The sequence below is a fragment of the Elephantulus edwardii genome, unplaced genomic scaffold (assembly GCF_000299155.1).
Source record: "Elephantulus edwardii isolate Elephantulus edwardi_28Jun2011 unplaced genomic scaffold, EleEdw1.0 scaffold00125, whole genome shotgun sequence".
Taxonomy (NCBI): domain Eukaryota; kingdom Metazoa; phylum Chordata; class Mammalia; order Macroscelidea; family Macroscelididae; genus Elephantulus; species Elephantulus edwardii.
In genome coordinates, this window is record NW_006399875.1 from 10,044,252 (window position 1) to 10,049,907 (window position 5,656).

Below are 5,656 nucleotides of genomic sequence, written 5' to 3' on the forward strand. Positions count from 1 at the left end.
ATCTACCCCAACAGTTCATTCCTCTTTTTTTCCCTTGAAATTCTGTTTTAATTGTCCCATTGTCACAGTGCTTATCAAAACCAGTTCTGATTAATCTCCTTTGTCAGTGTGTCCTTTGACATTCCCTAACACTCCTCCCTGAGAGAGACTTCACCCTGATTCATAAGGAAAAGGGGACGGAGTATTCTCTTAGCTACTTCCTGCTGAAAAGGGATTCTGGAGGTTTCAGGGTGAAGATCTTCTCTCACTACTCTAAAGGGCCCCTTTGGCAGTAGGAAACACATAGACTATCTTAACTGGTTATCCTTCTATTTTTACAGTAATAGTTTTAAACAATATTTGTTCTTAGGCATCTGAGTTAGTTCACTAAACTAACTAAACTCTCCAATGTTATATAGTATTTTTCAAAATTGTTGTTCCTGAGTGCTGCATAGTATTCCATCCTGACATGCATTTTTATGTTCTCTTAATCATTTGTTTTCGTCATGACCTTTAGCTCTCTTAATACATAGTACTTTTGATGTCATTCTACAACTCACCTTGTCTTTGATCATTGGTGTTCAATATCCTAAACCTATTCTTAAGGTGAATTTTAAATTCAAGTGGGCTACACCCAGGATCATATTTTAGTTCTTGTACACTTGTTTCTATTTCCTTCAGCTTCCCCTAGAGCTTGCAAATTAATAATTATGAGTTCCACAAATAGCATATGGCCTTGCTTTGACAGCTGATACTGAGATTCTCTAATGATTCTTTTCATAGACACAGTCAATCAGATTCCTTTGCAGTCCACTCTGAGATGTACAAGTGCAAAGTCTCTTTTGGTATCTTTTCAGGAAGATATTTGCAATGAAAAAGTCATTTAGCATAAAAAATTCCATCATTCAATTTCTAGCCTCATTTCTATCCCAAGTCCAACAATCATTCCTTCTTCATTATTTACAAGTTTGCATTCCAGTCACCGATTATCATTATTGTTGTTGTTAGGTGCTCTCGAGTAGCTTATGAATTATACTGACTCTATGTACCTGAGACCTGCTTTAATTTGTGTCAACCTTATTGTCTCTGACACATTACCCTCATTACCCAAATCACTAAGTCAATCTATCTTATCTAAGGTCTCCCTCTCTTGTATTGTCCTTCCACCCTTCCAGGCATGATGTTCCTCTCTGATGACTGGTCATTCCTTGCAACATGCCCAAAGTATGTCAGATGGAGCTTCAAAATCCTTGCCTTCAAGGAGCAGCTTGGTTTCACCCTTTACAGGATAAACCTGTTTGTTCTCCTTGCAATTCATTGTATGTTCAATATTCTTCTCCAGCACCACAATTCAAAGGCATCGACTCTTCTTCTGTCATCTTTAGTCATTGTCCAGCTCTGTGATGCACAGCAAGTAATTGTGAAGACCAAGACATGGATCAGGTGCACACACTTTGATTGCATATTTGATCAATTTTGGACTGAAAAATTTGATTAAAATTGTCAATTTCTTTCTCAATCGACTACAATTCATAGACTTTATGAACAACAGATCTTAAACTTGTCTTATCTTACACCGTCCTCATAATCTCTGTCATTCTCATTTAAGTCTATTGATGTAGATACTACGTCAATCCATTTCTTGAGAGTCCCTCTCTTTCACTGACCATACCTTTTCCACAATGATGTCTTTTCCCCAAGGACAAGCCCTGCTGACAACACGCCCAAAATCTGTGAGGTGAACTTTTACCACTCTTGCCTCTAAAGAGCACTCTATTTATGCTTCCTCCAAGATAGATTTGTTTAGATCTGTTTGTTTATTGGCAGTCCGTGAATATTCAACACTCTTCTCACTCATCACATTTCACAAGCATCAATCTGTCTCCTGTCTCCCTTATTCACTGATCAACTGTCACATGCATAGGGAGCAACTGAAAAATACTATGGTGTGGATCAACCACACATTAGTCTTTAAACTGACATACAAGGAAAATGAAAATTATTTAAAAGTGAAGATTCTTGAAAAATGTTTGGAATAGTACATCAACAGAGCGCTGCTAGAAATTCAATCTGGATTAAGAAGAGGCTGTGGCATGAAATATATCATTGTTGATGTCCCATATACCTTGTATGAAAGCACAGAATATCAGAACTTTGCTTTTTATGTGTGATTGCATAAAAGCATTTGGCTGTGTGACTTGTAACAAATCATGGCTGATATTGAAATGAATGGGAATCTTAAAACACTTAATTTTGCTCATATGAAACCTATACTTAAACTAAGATTGTGTTATCTAAACAGATTAAGAGAATACTACATGGTTTAAAATTAAGAAAAGTATCATTCAGGTTTGACTATACATCCTTTCTCCACACCTATTCAATCTGTATGCTAAATACTTTTATAGTCCCAGCACATATCTAACAATCTCAAGAAAAATATTCTTCTGGCAGTCTCCAGAACTTTAAAATATAGTCATAATGAGAATATTTTAAACTCAGAAATGGAGAAAACTATGAATCAGGTATTTTAAAAAAGAATGTTTCTTTTTGTTCAAGAACTGGTTCTGAGTAATTTATCAGCACTTCCCTATTAGTGACTCTTTATCTCCATGGTCTTACCCACAGCAGTCAAATTCTCAAAGTCTGGAAAAAATCACAGCTTGATTTCAATCCATTTGGTTTTTTTTTCAATTTTTGGTTACTATGTTTTATCATTTAAAAAATGAACGAATATCACTGCTTAGTTGTATCCCTTAACATGTATCTTACAAACTTTTTAATATATTCTTTTACAGGAAGATAATAATGAATAATTATGAAATCTCTTTTTACCAGCTGCTCAATAATTATTTTAATATTCGTTAATGCTTCAGTATGATGTGAGGAAGAAACTAATAACTAGAACACACTATTATCTTTTCTGGAGAATGATAAAAAATACTTTTAGTGTTTTTTACAAACATTTTACTGCTTTATTTCTAGCTCAGTGAAGATTAAGTGGAAGGAAGAATCAGAAGAAATAGAAGTTAACTGAGTTTGAAAATCACTCACCCATAATAAGAAACAAGAGCCCTGGAGTGTTTTCTTTAATTTCTGTAAATAATTTATCACTTGAATCTCCCCTGCCTGCAAGTTATATGGAGTAAGCCGCTACGTTTTTTTTTCTTCTTCACATACCCTTTAGTTATAACTACATCAAAGACTGAAGTGAGTTTCTGCTCAGAAAGAATTCTTCCCTTCAAAATGCATTCCACGTTATTTTAGAAGATGTGATATCTCAACACGGTTTATTTGACAAGACTACTGGATTTATTTTAAGATATGAAAACAGCACTCTCTGCCTTGACTTTGATTTTCAGTTTCCCATTTAGCATGACTTTGATTAAATAGGAAAATTAATTTTAGTCACTTAGAAGTCATAAGCAAATGATTTTTCTACGCAAAGCTACACTCTAATTGGAAATGGAATGTGGCAAAAGTAGAGTCGAGGCTGTTTTAACTTTGGGTTCATATACATTCATGGACATTATTGATGCACTTCAATTTGCAGTATTTAAAAATAGAACCTTTAGTTAATGGAGCATCTTCATTTTTAATTTAGTTACTTTATTAGAATCTGTTACAAATAAGTAAAATAAACGTTTGCTCATTTTGTGCTGTTAAGTCTTAGGAATTTAGAGCTGACTTATACGTGGTCCTCTGGTGGAGTTTCAGAGGCAATAAATCAGACAAAAGTTGATTGTCCACTTTTCTCCTGCAGATCAGGTGGATCCAAATCTTGTATCTTTGAGCGGGCAGTGGGATTTTTTAACTATTAAGCCACCAGAGCAGCTCTTTAAGTTTGTGCGCTCAAAAATAGAAGGTAAATTTTATTAATTATATTGTGCTATTATTGTTTGTTGCTGTTAAGTTACTTCAAACTCATGCTAACATTATGTGTAACAGAATAAAATCCTCACACACTTGCTTGTTTCTTACAATGTCTGCTATGCTTAAATATATTACTTTAATTAGTATGTCAATCTATCCTCTTGATGATTTTATTTTTCTTACGCCCTCTACTTTTTTAAGCAAAATACCTATATGCTGGTTCTGCCAAAATGTGCAACAATATCTATTGTGTTGGGTTGCTAAGGAGCACTTAGGCTGCTCTTTTCCAGGACACATTTGTTTGTCCTTTTCGAAGTCCATAGAACATAATTTCTGTGGTATTAATGATTTTTTATTGAAAAGGCTTTCCAGCCATTGAATTCAACTTTGTCTTGTAGATGAGCGGAATATGTGGATAAGATGCATTATCCTATCCATAATAGGATTGGCTAGTCCCAACACTAAAATGAGCGATTTCAGAGGGAGATTTGAGAGTGTCTCCACCAACAAAGAAAAAGCAGGTATGCAGTGTGTCTTTTGGGCTAGAGATCCTTGTGCCAGCCAGACTCGTAGCAGCAATAATTTGTGAAGCACAGGACTAAAGATTCAGCATGATAACAGATGGCCTTGGGATTGTTACCCTCCACAGAACCAGAGTTAAAAGTCCTTGCCTACGTTTGTTGGAGGACTAGGGATGCAAGAGAGGAGGGAGACATAACTGGCAGGACTGAGAGCTTTGTAGCATTAGCGGAACGCAGTTGCAAGGCTCAAGGCTGAGGTGCCTGTGAGTATATTTCAGAAGTTGTCCTGACTGATTTATTCTGCTACTAACCTGAATTACAGCCTTTTGACTTTGCTAACACACTTCAGATGGATCTTGGCTAAAAGTAGAGAGTACAATGTGTTTCATTGACTAGGCAAAGGCATTTGACTATGTGGATCACAATAAACTGTGGCTAACTTTGAGAAGAATGAGAATCCCAGACAACTGATTGTGCTCAGATGAAACCTAAACATAGAGCAGGAGGCAGTCATTAGATTAGAGCAAGGAAGAACTGCAGGGTTCAAATAGGGAAGGGAGCATGCCAGGGATGCATCCTGTCTCTATATCTTTTCAATCTGTATCCACAATAGATTATTCAGGAGGCTAGACATTATAAGGAGATTTGTGGCATCAAGAATGGAAGAAGATACAACAACACCCTGTGTAATGCAGAAGACGCACACTTGCTTGCTGAAACTGAGGAGGATGCCAAGCATTTGCTGTAGAAAGTCAGAGACTGCAGTCGTCAATATGGTTTGAAGCTCAGCATCAAAAAAAATAAAGATTTTCATCACTGGGTCAAATGGCAAAACAGTATGAAAGATGGAGAAGAGGTTGAGTTTGTTAACAATTTCAACTGGTTTGGTTATACAATCAACACTCTTCCCACCAGTATTTAGGAAATAAAAATATGAACTGCAATGGGCAAATCTACTGACAGGGACCTCTGCAGAGTTATGAAGAGCAACAGTGTCAGTCTAGAGACTAAGGTGCACCTGATCCAGGCCATGATCCTCACAATTACTTATTATGCTGCAGAGAGCTGGACAATAAGTAAGAACTGATGCCTTTAAGTTGTGGTGCTGGAAAAGAGTATTCAACATACCATGAACCATCATGAGAACAAATAAGTCTGTCTCAGAAACAGTGAAACCAAGTTGCTCTTGGAGGTAAGAATTTTGAAATTGAATCCCAAATACTTTGGGCATATTGCCAAGAGTCCTTGGAGAAGGATATCATGTTCGGAAGGAGAGGGGCCGC